This window comes from Schistocerca gregaria, chromosome 1 (assembly GCF_023897955.1).
Source record: "Schistocerca gregaria isolate iqSchGreg1 chromosome 1, iqSchGreg1.2, whole genome shotgun sequence".
In the NCBI taxonomy this organism is placed as follows: Eukaryota; Metazoa; Arthropoda; class Insecta; order Orthoptera; family Acrididae; genus Schistocerca; species Schistocerca gregaria.
Window position 1 is genome coordinate 628,219,620 of NC_064920.1, and position 16,916 is coordinate 628,236,535.

The following is a 16,916-nucleotide window of genomic DNA, read 5'->3' on the forward strand; positions in this document are numbered from 1 at the left end:
TTTGTCCATTGTAAATATTTTGGTTGCCGCACACGTAAATAGGTGACATACATTCACTGACCTCAGTTGCAAAATTATGTAGTTGTTTCTACAGGAAACATTTGATTATTACATTAGATATATATACATTAAGCTGCTGACTGATACTTGAATCGCTAATCATCTTCTGTCCGCATAAATAACTGCGCTGGTAACTGTGCAAGCAATAAATCCCCACAAATTTCATTTGTCAACACTATAGAGTTTGAGTCTGCTCCTGCTCGTCGCCACCTAACATCGGAAATTATTTTCGCACCGTTCACTCATGTTATCGTAGTGTGCTTGTGTTTTTGTATCTTCTTAATCTGTATTGTATTACACTTACGTGTTTTCGAGACAAATTGCAAATGTTCCATGGCGAATTGAGTATTTTTCTCCATTGAGTGCATAACCGAGGTCAGACAACTGAAAGCGAAAAAATAATTAGATTTTACAGTAACGGAACAGAACTGTCGTCTACACTGTGTATAAATAAGAATAAAAGTTGATGAAGCAATTTTCATTAAATAACGTTTTCATGTCAAGAGCTTATTTCTAATGAAGGAGAAAAATACAATTTGCTTATGACGTTATTAGTCATGTAAGGGAAAAAACATGATGGATAACGTAAACAAGTTTTGCTTAGTCCTTTACAACAAATTTTTGGTGTGTTTGTGTGTATTAGAGATGGGAAAACTCGTTCACCTTTTGGAACTAGCTCACTGGTTGCCGTTCCTTTTTCAGAACCCTTCAGTTTTATTCATTCACCTTTCCTGCTTCTATCTAATTGTGCACACTACATGGAATTTAGATAAATTTCCAGAGAAAAGATCAGGTACACATAGTTAGTATTTGTACATGATCAGTTCATTGATTACCTTTTGTAGGAAGGTTGTTAACTTCCATTTCCTCAGCTAAATGAATCCTTGGAAAGTATCATATTAGCCGGCTGACTTAGGCCAGTGACTACAAGGCAGTAAAGAGAGGTCAGAGTAGGATGACCACAAAAACAGATTACTAATTTGTTTACAACCAGCGTGCACCACCACAGCCATCATTCACTTTCAAGTCAAGATCACAATCGAAGCAAGTACAGTGTCTTGACTTTCCATTCATTTACAGAAAATAATTTATGCTCGTGTCTGCATTACAGAATAACTGAAAATAAACTGCCATGTACCAATCCAACATTAAGTTTTCTTTTATAATTTGCAAGTATGTAAATTAGCTATACAGCAAAGTGCCATACTGTCTGTGTGGGAAGTGAAGATTTTCTTGAAAATAACAAGACTTCTGATCTGAGATCAGAAAAATTGCATACCAAAATTAGAAGCTTTGTACCTAAAACAGGGATAGATACACAAATGTCCTTGAAGACCGTCGAAACTTCCTAAATGAAAAGCAACAAGACATTTTTCAAAACCCTCACAGCATAGCATACATAATTGCTTTGAAGATTTTGGACACCTAAAGAAGATAACCAGTTTCTGATCACTCACCAGTTGAAATGGGCGCCAAGGTTCATGCATGGAATCAGTTGTTCGGAAAAGAGAGCTTCAAAGTGAGGACACACAGCCATTAATAGTCGAGAGCGAAATGAATATAAAATTAGACAATTCATTAAATATGTGTTAATGTATTTTTTCACACAAAAATATTGGAAGATAAAGGGAAATTTAATTTCATCGCTAGTGCAATGCTAATAGTTTTATGTGTATTTCAGATAGCCGCCGAGTGAGATCATAAGTACTTTTTTCGTCCGCTAAAAGAACTTAAGAGGAAATAGTGTCAAATTTAAATATCCTTTGTTTTGTATGCTTGCTGTCGTGTCCATTCTTGTCACACAACTGAATATTAACGCCCCAGTAGCGCTTGTTCTTGAAAAAACTTGTTCTTTAGCTGATATCCCTATAATCGCACTTACCCAAAATTTTGCGTGAGATAAATAAAAAAATTCTATTCAAGTTTCTTCATAGTGCAAAATTCGTTTAAAAAGGGCTGCTACTAGTTTCATCAATGACTATTGACGCAATAAAAGTGTAATTAAACATTTCTAAGTCGTATTGAACTAACACATTTCATATTGTTTACTAGTTAGATAGACGTGATCTTGGCCTTACTAGTTAGATAGACGCGAGCTAGGCCTAAATTTTACGAGCTATAACCGTTTAAAAACCTGACCAAACATGCCTGATAACGTAAATAAAAACAACCACAGCATATAAGACCTTTGTGTCATTTTTTGTTTACACACAACCAATTTCGTGTCATTGACAAATTTAAAACATTCCTTAAACTTAATTATTCTTTCGAAACTAACCATGAGTGAGAAAATGTGGGAGCTGTTATAGGGTAGTGACTCGAGGGAATTGTTGGCAATCTTGTAGGAAATATTTTCACTTGGGGGGTTGCAGTGGGGAGAATGTTGGGAGAACAGAAGAAGCTCTCTTCTGGAACTGCAGAGTATGCAGTAGAAACATTTTGATTGGGGAACTGGAAAGGAAAATCTGTGCCCTTCAGGCACAGCTGGAGGAAGCAAGGAAGAAACTCCTAATTATCAAAGGAGATAGAGAGGAGGGAGGAGGGTGGTTGGGAACTAGCAGCTGGTAAGAGGATAGGAAGAAAGAGAATTCGATCTGACAGTTTTTTCATCAACACAAAAAACAGGTATCTACCACTGCCAGAGTTAAGTGGAGAAGAGCCTCCGGTAGAACAAGGAGCAGGAAATATGCAGCACACTTCAACCGAGGCCAAGAAGCCTAGGAATGAACAAAGTGCTACGAAGAAGAAACTGATGCTGCTAGGTAGTAGCCATAGGCGAAGTGTAGTCCTCACTTATAGGAATGTTTAGGGTCAGTGTACCAGGCCACCAGTGTCTTCAAGCCAAATGCAGGGCTAAGTCATGTGATAGAGGACCTATGGTCTTTATGTAAGGACTTTACAAAAGAGGACTATGTGGTGATAGTGGGTGGGGTGGGAAACAGTCTGGACAGGGAAGGGGCATATGACATAGGTGGTGACATGGGCAAGATAGCTTCCCTGACTCATAGCACCAATGTACACTTTGCTGAGCTGTTCCTGCGCCATGATCGACTGCACCTTGATGGAGCTGTGAGGCGAATCAACGTGGGGTTAGGGATGGCTCTGAGGACTGCCAACTTTGCTCATGTTTCTCTGGTGCCCATTGGGACTATCAACAAATCGCGTTTCACTAGGCATGGCCTAAACCTAAACAGGACTGGGGAGGGAAGCTTAATACAGCTGATTCATGAAAGAACAGGGGATGGATCTCGAGCCACACAAGGTCAAATACCTGTTGTCATAGGTAGGAAAAGTAGGTCTTTTTTTAGGATAAATCCAGACAACGGGTTCCCCTACGTGAAGAATATCTCCAGCACTTTAAAAAAACTGAAACAATAACTCACAAGACCATTGGAAAGAGGAACATGGGGCATTTCACAGACTTAACAATACTCTATCAAACATGCAATCAATAAAAAATAAAATACAACTATTATAACTTGAGCTCCAATCTTTGAATGCACCGTAGTTTTTATTACTGAGCACTGGTGAAGAGAGACGGAAATCCAACATGTAGTGCTATCATTGTATGAAAAGACAAACTCTTATTGCAGAATAACTACAAGGGGTGGAGCATCATGCATTTATATCAGAAAAGGAACACAGTTCAAATCAAGACATGATCTCAGCACCGTAAGTGAAGAGAAACACTTTGACATATCAGCTATTGAATTAACAGGGCTTGATATCACCAAGAAATTAATCATTTTGTGTGTGTATTGATCTCGCAGTGGTAGTGTGGACACTTTTTTCAATAAGTTAACAGAAGTTCTAGATAAAGTCTCAAATACAAAATTCAACATAATAATTTGTGGGGACATTAACCGCAACACTAACATCATAAATGAATCCAGCAGCACCTTCACAAACATCCCTCAAAGTTTTGGCACGTCCCTATTGGTCAACAGTTCAACAAGGGCTACCATAACGACTTCATTAGTAATCACCATGTGGCCACAAATATGGACAGGGAAAAATGTGATGTAGCTGTAAAAGATCTAAGACTATCAGACCATATCTGTCAAATAACAACAGTAAAGTCAGGCATCGAATTATTGCCTAAATTATGAGCCTACAAATGACATCTATCAGAAATCAAAATAAAACATTTTTCAAAAGAACTAGAAAAACAAAGGTTGGATGAAGTGTATAAGGAAACCAATGTGAAAACCTTTGTTCAACTTCAACTTTGAAAAGGCATTTCCAAAAGTATGCATGTCTGTATCAATATCTCAGAAAAACAGATGGATAACAGCAGGTATTAAGAAGTCCTCCAAAACAGTTAAACACGTCAGTTCCATGATAAAGATTTGCAATTATCCAGAATTCTTAAATTTCTATCATAGATGCAAAAAGATCTATAGGAAGGTGCTGATTGCTGCAAAAAAGACATTTAATGACAAAATAATTTATAATGCAAAGAATAAAAGCAAAGCAGCCTGAGATGTTATAAAAAAGGAAATGGGGAGAGGCAAACAAATGCAGAGTAACATACTGCTAAGGGAGGGGGATAAAGTAATAAATGATCCACATCACCTAGCAAACTATTCAAACGAGCATTTTTCAAGTATTGCAGAGAAGTTACAGCAAAAATTCCCCCAAAGAAACGTAACACCTGTAAATAATGTTGCACTAAATACAATGATGTTACTGCTAACCACAGAGAATGAAGTCAGTAAAACAATTCAAAAACTAAAAAAAAAAGTCAGCAACCTTAGATGAAGTACCATGTGTGTACTGAAACAATGCATAGGGATTATACAAGGCTCCTTAACAAATTTAATAAATGAATCCTTCACGCCAGAGCAGTTAAAACAGGCAAGAGTTGTACCTTTGCTTAAGAGAGGTAATGGAGAAGACATAGAAAATTACCAGCCAGTTTCCCTGCTGTCAGAATTCTCAAAAAAAAATTGAAGCAATTATGAAAGACAGATTAACGTATTACCTGAATAAATTCAATCTTTTAAGCGAATAACAGTTTGGTTTCCAAAGTGCCAAAAATATGGAGTCAGCCATAGTAGAATTCACAACAGTTGTACTTGATGCTCTTGATAAAGATGAGTGTGTCACAGGCATATTTTTGGATCTTTCTAAGGGGTTCGATAGAGTCGACCACAAGATCATATTAAATAAATTAGAAGCATTAGGAATAAGAGGCCTAGCTAACAACTGGTTTCGATCATACCTAACAGATAGGGTACAAAGAGTAGAGGAAACACATACTTTAAATAGTTCTACACTCTTAGTAAAACACTTACCACAACCAAAATACATTAATATAGGGGTTTCGCGAGGTAGCGTATTAGGACCTATACTGTTCCTGATATGCATCAATGACTTTCCCAGTAGTCTCACTCATGGTGAAAAAAATCTTCTTCGCTGCACCACAGCAATATTATAGTCACTGAGAAAACAAGAGAACTCCTTGCCGAGAAAGCAAATGAAACTCTCAAGGAAGTTTATGATTGGTCAATAAGTAATAAAGTGACATTGAACATAAAGAAAACTAATGCCATGAATTTCAGTTTGAAGAGGAAAAATGACAATGTTAAATTAAATTTAGGTAGCACCTCTATAGACTGTGTAAGAAATGCAAAATTTCTAGGAATGAGTATTGATTCTCAGTTGGGGTGGTGCGAACACACAAAGGTACTTGCAAACAGAATGTCTTCAGCATATTATGAACTTAGAATCCTATCAGTGTCTTTTAGTTACATATTATTCATATGTACACTCAATTCTTAGCTATGGAAATCTTTTTTCGGGAACAAATGCACAAAACATGAACACAATTTTCAAACTCCAGAAAAGAGCCATAAGAATATTAACCAAAAATACTAGTTGAGCTCATTGTAAAGATCTGTTCAGAACACCGAGGATTTTATGTGCTCCATGTGAATACATTTACCAGTTAGTTGTACACATCAAAAATAACGTTGGTAATTACTGCACAAACAGCTCTGTCCATGGCCATGCAACAAGAGATAGACTCAACTTACATTTACCAAAAAAAATAAACATGAAACTCAAAACAGCATTTCTTTCAAGGAATAAAGCTGTACAATTAATTCTCAAAAGAGATGAAAGAAATTGCCAAAATACATTTATTTACAAAGGCAGTTAAAAATACTTGTTATGCATTACATTTTGTACATTGAAGGATTACTTAGCTAAAAAAGAGTAGGGATTTGATAAAAAATGTTATAGAAATAAATATTAATAATAATCATTATAAAATAACTAAAATTCCACATAACACCTTCACTTTATGTTCTACTCCTTCTTTGTTTTCCTTTCTCGAAATACCTACCCCCAAGCTATGAATAGCACAATACTAACACCTCTTTCTCTTTCTGAGCTCAACATCTTACTCATTATGGAGGGATGCTGACTCAGTTTTTCAGGATAGCAAATGGGAAGTTGCGATACATAAAATAGCTCAGAGATCATCACTGTGTGTGTGTGTGTGTGTGTGTGTGTGTGTGTGTGTGTTCCCATCACCTGGTGGTAATGTGAACATATTTATTTCATGTTGTGTCTGAGTATTCCATTCAAGTTACAAGGCAAATAAAAGACTTTATGAAAGATTAAGTATGTTAAAAATAAAATGTGCTTTTCTCATTACATTTGCCTTACATCGTAAGCTTATAAACTGTCTTAGTAATGTTAATACAACAATATGATGTTAATAATTAAGTTGAAAGTGAAAAAATGTTTTTTTAAGGATCATGTGCAGAAAAACTTTTGAGGAAAAATTACCTAGATTTTAAGTCATTCTACGATTTTTTAAATGGAGAGGCAACGTTTCCCCTTTTCACACTGAGCCGAAATCATGCACAATTTTTTTGTGCAAAAAAAAAACAAACTGGGGTTACCAAAAACAAAAAACCAAATCTGAAAAATTGGAGTCTCCATAGGTGTCATTTTATTTTTGGAAGAAATACAATGCTCACAGTTTTCATGTAAACTTTTTACACTACATTTTTTTAAATATTTACAACTTATCTTAACAACTACTCATAAAACCGACCAAATGAAATTTGATCTAAGAATAAAGAAAACGATGGCCACTCATTTGATTTGGTCAAATAAAAAAACTACTTGCTTTGTCATAAATATGTGTTCTTAAGTTCATCAAAACAATGAAGAGATAAGCAAATTTGTCTTCATGTTACTAGAAACAAATGTTTGTATTACATACAACTTAATTTTTATGTAATTATAATAAGTTGAGCCGGAACAAGCTCTCCTGGAGCCCCATCTCTGGACAATCCAAGCCAAGGCCCCTTGTGACTCCTTTCTGGCCACACGTGGGGTCTGGACCCCTCCAGCATCCTCCACACATATAAACCATTATCCGCCCTATCCTATGCTATGCACATCTCACCTGGCTTTCTGCCCCTCCTACCTTTTATAAATCCCTTGAAATTCTAGAACGCCATGTACTCCACCTCACATATTGCATCTGCCTCCCCCCCCACCCCCACACAGACCCTCTATGGCCTTATTCTGTTCCCACACCTCCTTCTTTTCCTCAAATGGATATGGATCCTCTAAACATCCTGCAAACTTGATCCCCCTGACCTGCTTGTCTCTCCCATCCTCACCCACCCCTGTCCATTGCCACACCTGCATTCCCACATCCCACCTGCTCTTCATCTCCCTACTCGCCATACCTTCACCCAAGGTTGCTTCCACCAACTCCCCCTTCCTGATGATGCCCTCATCCCCTCCATCTACTCCTCCTACCAACTTTGATTTTCCTCTACGGCACCCTGTGTTTTCTGCTGAGGGCACCCTCTGTCCCTTATCTCCCTCCTCCCTTCCTCCCTCCCTCCCTCCTCCCCTAGACTTCCCCAACCCCCCTACCTTATTTCCTCCCCCCTCCCATTTCCTCTGCCACTGGCATCTACGAACTCCCCTTTCCATCCTCCCCCCTTTTTTCCCCTTTTGGCAGGTCCCCAGACTCGCACACACATCGTGAACTTTCGCGCGCCGGAGATCATTGCCTAGTGTTTATTTGTGTCGTCGCGTTTGTGTTCAAGTGTTCCAGTGTTACTTGTTTGTGCTCCAACGTTCGCGTGTGCCATTGGTCATCCCTGTGCGAGTCCACGTGTCTGAACATTTTTATTTTGGACTCTGCACCCGTGAATGGCTCCATGTGTTTTAATTTTATATGTCTACATTTGTCTGTTGCGCGATCGTCTTCTTTTGTATCATTAGTTTTATCTGTGGCCAAAGAGCGGCGTAATGTGCCCGTTGCTGGCCTAGCTGTATCAGGTGTGGAATTAACAATAAAGAAAAAAAGAAAAAAGAAAAGCAGTCATTTGTATTCAAGTGATTCATGTGAAAAGGTTTCCGACGTGCATATGGACGCATGATGGGAATTAACATTAACAGACATTGAGCCGGCCGGTGTGGCAGTGCGGTTCTAGGCGCTTCAGTCTGGGACCGCGTGACCGCTACGGTCGCAGGTTCGAATCCTGCCTCGGGCATGGATGTGTGTTATGTCCTTAGGTTAGTTAGGTTTAAGTAGTTCTAAGTTCTAGGGAACTGATGACCTCAGAAGTTAAGTCCCATAGTGCTCAGGGCCATTTGAACCATTTGAACAGACATTGGGGCGGAATGGTAGTTGGAGCTAGACGCAAGGAGCATGCTATTTCGGAGATCGTTACGGATATCAATATTCCGAATGCCACAGCATCCAGAGTGTATTGAGAATATCAAATTTAGGGCATTACCTCTCACCACGGACAACGCAGTGGCCGATGGCCTTCACTTAACGACCGAGTGCAGCGGTGTTTGCTAGACAAGAAACACTGCCTGAAATAACCACAGAAATGAATGTGGGACGTATCACGATCATATCCGTTGGATAGTGTGACGAAATTTGACGTTAATGAGCTGTGGCTGCAGGTGATCGACACGACGAATTTGTGTTAACCTCACGACATCGCCTGTAGCGCCTCTCCTGGGCTTGTGACCATATTGATTGGACCCTAGACCACTGGGAAACCATAGCCTGGTCAGCCGAGTCACGATTACAGTTAGTAAGAGCTGATGGTACGATTCGAGTGTGGCACAGACTCCACGAAACCATGGACCCAAATTGTCAACAAGTCACTACTCTAGGTCATGGTGGCTCCGTAATGGTGCGGGCTGTGTGTACCTGGAGTAGACTGGATCCTCTGGTCCAGTTCAACAGATCATGAACTGGACGTGGTTAACTTCGGCTACTTGGAGACAGTTTGCATCCATTCATGAACTTCATCTTCCCAAACGACGATGGAACTTTTATGGATGACGATGCGCCATGTTGCCTAACCAGATCTTTTCGCGATTGGTTTGATGAACGAATGTTTTGGCCACCCAGATCACACCACATGAATCCCATGGAAAGTTTATGGGACGCAATCAAGAGGTCAGTTCGTGCACTAAATTTTGCAAGCGGCAACATTTTTGCTTATATTGATGTATGTAAAAGCAGTATGGCCCAGTGTTTCTAGAGAGGCCTTCCAACGACTTGTTGCGTCCACGTCACGTCAAATGGCTGCATTACGCCAGGCAAACCGGGTTCGGGCACGATATTAGGGGGCAGCCCCTGACTTTTGTCACCTCAGTGTATACACATGCAGTTAAAGGAGACATCTGCAAAAAGTGAATGCAGAGTGTCGTTTATACGCAAAATTTGGTGTATTAATTTGACCATTTGTCCTTCTAAAACATGTGAATAAAGTACCAAATAGTTTCTATGTACAGTCATGTGAACCTAAAATAACCTCTTTTTAAACCACAAATAGGCTGCCAATATATTTGTCTGTAAACAGAAGCCAATAATGAACAGTATGGAATGTTACATCTTGCATTCCCCGCCAAATCAGCTTCCTAGCCTGCTACATTGATAATTAAGAGGAGCGATCAAATGGCAGCCCACGTAGTAATACTCTAATGTTGAGTAGTGTAAAGGGTTTATAGCGAGCAGGTCGAAAGTGAGCTGAAAAAGACTGATGGTTTGCTTTCTCGTGAGTGACGGAAGGTTTGTGTCAGTTTCAAATGATCGTTCTTTCTTAAGACACGATACAATAAATGCATGACTACCAAATCGATACACTGTATGGAATGTTCCTCATAACACAATAACTGTGAAAGGACATTGGAAATACACTCACGATTAGAGCAAAAAGAAGGAAATCGTTAAGTATAAAAAGGAGAAATACTGTTGCTAACTTGGGGACACACCTGAAAAACGTGCTGCTAGGGTAATTTTTGGCTTCTGTTACAGTATCAGGTGCCAGTGTGAGGAAAGAATGCGGCAGGGCGAGAAACGGAGAATCGGCGATACTTTTGCTGAATCCAAAGCCATTATGAGACGTAAAAGCGACTCCAAATGTCTGTCTTATTTGACTGAATCAAATATGTAACGACAAGAAACGACGACAACGCGACCGAACATCACCTAAACATCTGGCACACTCACATCGGCGTGTTAACCCCAGCAACCAGGCGCCGCCGAGCGCTCGCTCGGGACGGTCGGAGGAGCAAGGTCGGAGGGGTAAGGGTGGAGGGGGAAGGGCGCAGGGTGAAGGGGGGAGGGGGAAGGGAAAGGGGGGAGGGGGAAGGGGGGTGGTTTGGATTCCTGACATTGAATTCCATTGTTCCATGGGCTTGCACAAGAACTCCAAACACTTTGTGTAGATTCAGAGGTTCCGATTTTTTGTCATATAATTTTTTTAAATCTGGGCAGATTATTTGCTTCATTAATAGTCTATCTGCTGCTCGTCTTATAAGGTCATCATTGATCTAACGTAATTTACTATAGCTCCCAGATGCAGTGATGATGTGTAGACAACAAATTAATCGTAACACCACAGAAAACCACTTACATACTCCTTAGAGGTCAACTTTTATTACGTGGAGGTCCTATAATTACATTAGAGAATAGACCTTGGAGTCCAACTGGACGTAAAGCATAACTCCACGCAACACAAAAAAGAAGCTACAATATGTAGAAACTTTTCCGTGTCCCAGCAGCTAATTACAAGCTACCACTGTGTGCAGTGAAGGTCTATCATAGGCTTCGGAGGAAGTGTCAGCACGCACAGAGTTCAGTGCACGGAATAGCCAAATCCTGTGACATGTACAAAGAGATGTGCTTCTCTGGCTCACTGGGCCCTTTGACACCACGCCAACCGATGAGATATTCGGAGTTTACCCAGCCAATTTTCGGTAAGATGTGCAGCCTCCCATTGGTTACGTAATAGGGATCTGACTAAAGTCCCAACATCTGAATTGGAAAATGTGTACATGACAGAATGAATGGGATAGCAGTGAAACGTGTCGAAGATTCCACCAATACTTCCATTACGTTCGAAAACGCCTAGTGCATAACTTCTCAAAAACCAGTCAGGAAACGGATCAGTGTGGTCCATCGATCACATTATCTTTCACTGTGAAGCTTATAATGGGAATAGGTAACGAATAGAAACTAACCAACCACTATCCGACCTTTTAAGGTATAACAAATTGTGTAAAATAGCAATCAATGTTGCTCACAACTTTCTCTGGAATGGGAAAACCAAATTTGTCAGGGTAGAGCAATTACAGCATCACCAAAGAAATTTGAATAGGATTAACCAAGTGCTAGAGAGTGCATGTGTTGTTATGGAAGATGTGAATGCGAATATTGCATTACACAATGTCTGTGTGCAACTTATATCACAGCACCACACGAGGCAGAACGTCCAGTGCCACATCAGCTCCACGTCGGCCCAACATCCACTTCGACCTCGTCAACGATAGCGACGAGATGCACGTCAGAGGGATGTGCATAGCAAGTGAAGTGTAACACAGTGCCATAACAGTTGCGGTGCATTTTCCGGACTGTTTTCAGTCATAACAAAAAGAGAGAACGATAACGTGCTCTGACCCCAATCCAGAGAACACACACACACACACACACACACACACACACACAGCACCAGGTAGGAGTTGTGCTACATAAAAGAAAGTTGGTAGGTGTTTCTACATCTGAAAGATTATGTTCGAATTTCAGTTGCACAAGATGTGAGTTAACGAACATTTCGCTCTCATTTAAGTATATGGCTGAAAGAGTCACCCTTCAAGAATTGTGAAATGAACACTGTCATCCAGAACCGCATGCCACAAAGAGCACAGATTCAACACAAAACGGGGAAACTCACAGGTGTCTTGTCTATTGAGGCCTAAGCGCTACAATGTTCGAGTGAGACAGTCGAGAACCTATGTTACAGGGAAACCCACTAGAAGGCGTTTGCAGGCAAGAAGACGTAGCAGTGTTAAATATGGCAGACCTAAGTTCAGCCATAAAGGGAAACCTTTATGGAACCTATTTAATTTTGTAGTAATTCAGGGAATGAAGTCACAGTAATTTTCATGCACCATCGTTCATAAATTTTCATGGTGATCCAAGTAAAACTTGAATATTGATCGTTTTAGGATTTACTGTTAAAGAGAAATTGACAAGTTTTGTAACAAAGACCTGAATGCTTTAAGCGAACGATCGACATTTCATATAGAAGCGCATCATTAAAATGACAAATGTTGTAAATATCAACGCTGTAACTTCATTTGTTTAAAAGACATAGTAACTTTAAGTTATCAGTATTTTCAGTTAAGCATCAGATCATTTCTCAACACAAAACCCATTGACCGATGACAGCATGACACCTTACTGAATCATTAGTAACCGAGTATTTGTTGTAAAGTTTAGTGCATAATACTTTTTTCTGTTCTTTATTTAGGAAGTAAAATAACTGATGATGGTCGAAGTAGAGAGGATATAAAATGTAGACTGGCAATGGCAAGGAAAGCGTTTCTGAAGAAGAGAAATTTGTTAACATCGAATATAGATTTATGTATCAGGAAGTCGTTTCTGAAAGTATTTGTTTGGAGTGTAGCCATGTATGGAAGTGAAACATGGACGATAACTAGTTTGGACAAGAAGAGAATAGAAGCTTTCGAAATGTGGTGCTATAGAAGAATACTGAAGATAAGGTGGATAGATCACGTAACTAATGAGGAGGTATTGAATAGGATTGGGGAGAAGAGAAGTTTGTGGCACAACTTGACTAGAAGAAGGGATCGGTTGGTAGGACATGTTTTGAGGCATCAAGGGATCACAAATTTAGCATTGGAGGGCAGCGTGGAGGGTAAAAATCGTAGAGGGAGACCGAGAGATGAGTACACTAAGCAGATTCAGAAGGATGTAGGTTGCAGTAGGTACTGGGAGATGAAGCAGCTTGCACAGGATAGAGTAGCATGGAGAGCTGCATCAAACCAGTCTCAGGACTGAAGACAACAACAACAACAATTTATTTATTCTAGAACATATTAGTGCAAGGCTACTGGCCGTTACATTCAAAGTTAAGAAGGAAATTGTATTGGTTTTAAGTCAAAGAATTTAACGTTTATTGTGTAATGTATATTATTGTCACTTTATTTAGAACGTGACAGTGGTCAAGCTTTGATTATTTCAATATGTTAAAATGTAAAATAATGTAGAATAAGGTGTAGCCAATCAGATGAACTGCTTCAGGAAAGGGAACTGCCCCAGTCAATGGAACAAGGATATTCGGCGTGCGGAAAACGCGGCCGTCGACGGGCAGAGGGACAGCGCTGGCGCAAGCGCGAAAGCAGACAGTTCGGCTGGAGACACCGAAGGGTACAGTTCGGATTGAGACGCGAAAGCGGACAGTCAGTCTTTAGGCAGCTAGGAAGTGAAACGACTTAGGAAATATCGTGTTGTATGGTATCGCGGGACTTAGTCTCTGAGCGGTGAGCAGCCGCGCGCCTGGTGTGAACTCTTGACTTTTCGGGTAGATAACTTGTATTACGCCATGAGATTGTGAATGGTCGAACTGTGTCAAATTGATATGCGGTCGAACGTAATAGTAACTCTAAATACGACCACTTTCGTAATTAGTTTGCTTTCTGAATTGTTCTAACTAAATAGCAACTGTGTGGCCTACATCATTAATGGGTCGTTAATTTAGTTCCCTATATTATTATTACAGTTATTATATGTTATATTGACTTCGTATTATACAAACTTGCCATCAGCCAGTCAATTTAACCAAAAGGTCACAAGTGTCTAATTTAGGGCGTGCAATGCGACACGTGCGGCTCAACTCCTAGACGAGTTTGAGCAATGACATTTCGATTAAGGGGAAGCACAAGTGACCCCTACCATCTTTGGAGTGTTAGCTCGCAAAGACTGACGCTATTAATGCCACTGTGAGGAAGCCAGTTATGCTTTATATACACACTGTCACGGTAGTGAGCGTTAGTTAAATGGTTCAAATGGCTCTAAGCAGTATGGGACGTAACATCTGAGGCCATCAGTCCCATAGACTTAGAAATACTTAAACCGAACTAACCTAAGGACATTACACACATCCATGCCCGAGGCAAGATTCGAACCTGCGGCCATAGCAGCAGCGCGGTTCCGGACTGAAGCGCCTAGAACCGCTCGTCCACAGAGGCCGGCGAGCGTTATTCAACTGTGAGATTGTACGTGGGGAGTCGATGTTAGTCAAGTATGTATTTAAGGTGACAAAGATGCCATTATCAGCACCTCACTATGTATGAACGAGGTCTCTTAATAGAAACGCGAGAAGCTGGATGTTCCTTCTGCCACACTGCACAAAGACTCGGCAAGAATGTAGCATTGGGGAGGACGACGGTTCAAACTCGCGTCCTGCCCTCCTGATTTGTTTTCCGTGATTTTTTAAAATCACAACAGGGAAATGCCGGGATGGTTCCTTTGGAAGGGCACAGCCGACATTCTTTCCTGTCCATCCATGATCCGATGTAACCGATGACCTCCCTGTTTGGTCAAGCAACCAACACTGTAGCCACCATACCCGATTGCTGGCAGAGATCGTAATGAGAATGTACGGTCGCGAGAATACCGGGTCCAGGACAGTCTCTGGCACTTTTGAGACGAAAAACAATCGTGTTAGGTCTATGGCTCTGGCTCATCGTACTGCATCTGCAGTATCAATTTGAGCAGCAGTTGGCACCACAGAAATCATTGGAGGGCAGGGGGGAAGTCTGTTGTTTTCTCTGGCGAAAGCTGGTTCTACCTGGGTACTATTGATGGCCGTGTGTTGGTTACAAGGAGACCAACTGTCTGAGTGCTAGAGACACTGGACCTGCACCTGGAGTTACGGTCTGGGGTGTAATTTCCAATGAGAGCAGCACGCCTGTGGTTATCCTTATGTCATTCATGGAAAGGATCCGTGGAATGGGGAGGGGGGAAGATAATTACCAATAGAACAATGCTCGTACACATACCGCTATTGTAATTGAACATGCTCTACTATATGTCGACAGTTAGTCTTTGCCTGCTCTAACATGAGATCTGTCTCAAATCGAGCACATATGGAACATCAGCGGATGACAACGCCAGCGTCATCCACAAACAGCATTAACCTCCCCTGTACTGACTGACCAAGTGCAACAGACATGGAACGCCATCTCACAAACTAACATGCGGCACCTATACAACACAAGGCGTGCTAGTTTCAATGGTTGCATTCAACATTCTGGCTGTTACACCGGTTATTAATGTATCAACATTTCACATTTGAAATGGCTTATCTTGTGCTTAAATTAACCGATGATTTAGCAGTGTTAATCACTTACATACGTTACCTAGACAAATGTATTATCGTAATGTCATCGCTATATATTGATTACTTCTTGTGATGTTTTTCCTTCAGTGTTTAGCTATACAGGGTGATTCTTTGGAAAGGTTACAAATTTTCTTGGATGTCGGAGAAAGGTAAATTACAAACTTATCAATTCGAAGAAAGGGACCCTGGTTCGGAAACTACAGATTCCACAGTTGTTCGCTGGAGGGAATTATGACATTTGTTACACATTATTCAAGCTGTCAGTGGCTCTGAGAGGAATTCAATACAAACCAACCAAATTTTATCATTACTTTTCCCGGTAACATAAAATGTCTTTCAGGTAGCAGAGCATGTTTTAGACCTAACTCTAAATCATTTTACTGTGTAACTGTTGCTTTCCTTGGACCAACTTATATTTCAAAGCTGGTAGCCTCTAGAAATAGTTTTTAAGTGCAGTTGCGTGAATAGAACTAAAAAATAATGGGTTCATTAACGTTAACAATAAACATGTATACATATCTGGTGTATCCTGTGAAATAACTCGTTGAGCCTGATTTCTGTAAAAGAATGGTTCAAATGATTTATTGAACGTGTAACTTCATAAATAGCTTGCTGGCACTGTTGTTGTCATGACTGTAAGTTAGGCAACTTTCAGAGGTGACACTATGGACCAAAACAAGAAAAAATATCTCGTAAGCATGGCTCTAAAACGCGTACCTTAAGAGCAATTATACTTGCTCATCTTCGATACTGTGAAACACAACTCTCTTACTCTATAACCGTAGCTCGTGTTGTTGATGTTATTGTTGTTGTGGTCTTCAGTCCTGAGACTGGTTTGATGCAGCTCTCCATGCTATCCTGTGCAAGCTCCTTCATCTCCCAGTACCTACTGCAACCTACATCCTTCTGAATCTGCTTAGTGTATTCATCTCTTTGTCTCCCTCTACGATTTTTACCCTCCACGCTGCCCTCCAATGCTAAATTTGTGACCCCTTGATGCCTCAGGACATGTCCCACCAACCGGTCCCTTCTTCTAGTCAAGTTGAGCCACAAACTTCTCTCATCCCCAATTCTATTCAACACCTCATTAGTTACGTGATCTACCCACCTAATCTTCAACATTCTTCTGTAGCACCACATTGC

At 40.4% G+C, this 16,916-nt stretch overlaps 1 protein-coding gene across 2 annotated transcripts in view; it reads right to left on the reverse strand.

Moving 5' to 3' along the window:
- LOC126359744 (uncharacterized) overlaps positions 1–16,916 on the reverse strand; it is a 227,891-nt gene that overhangs the window by 66,569 nt on the left and 144,406 nt on the right. The gene's annotated exons all lie outside the window — the stretch shown is intronic.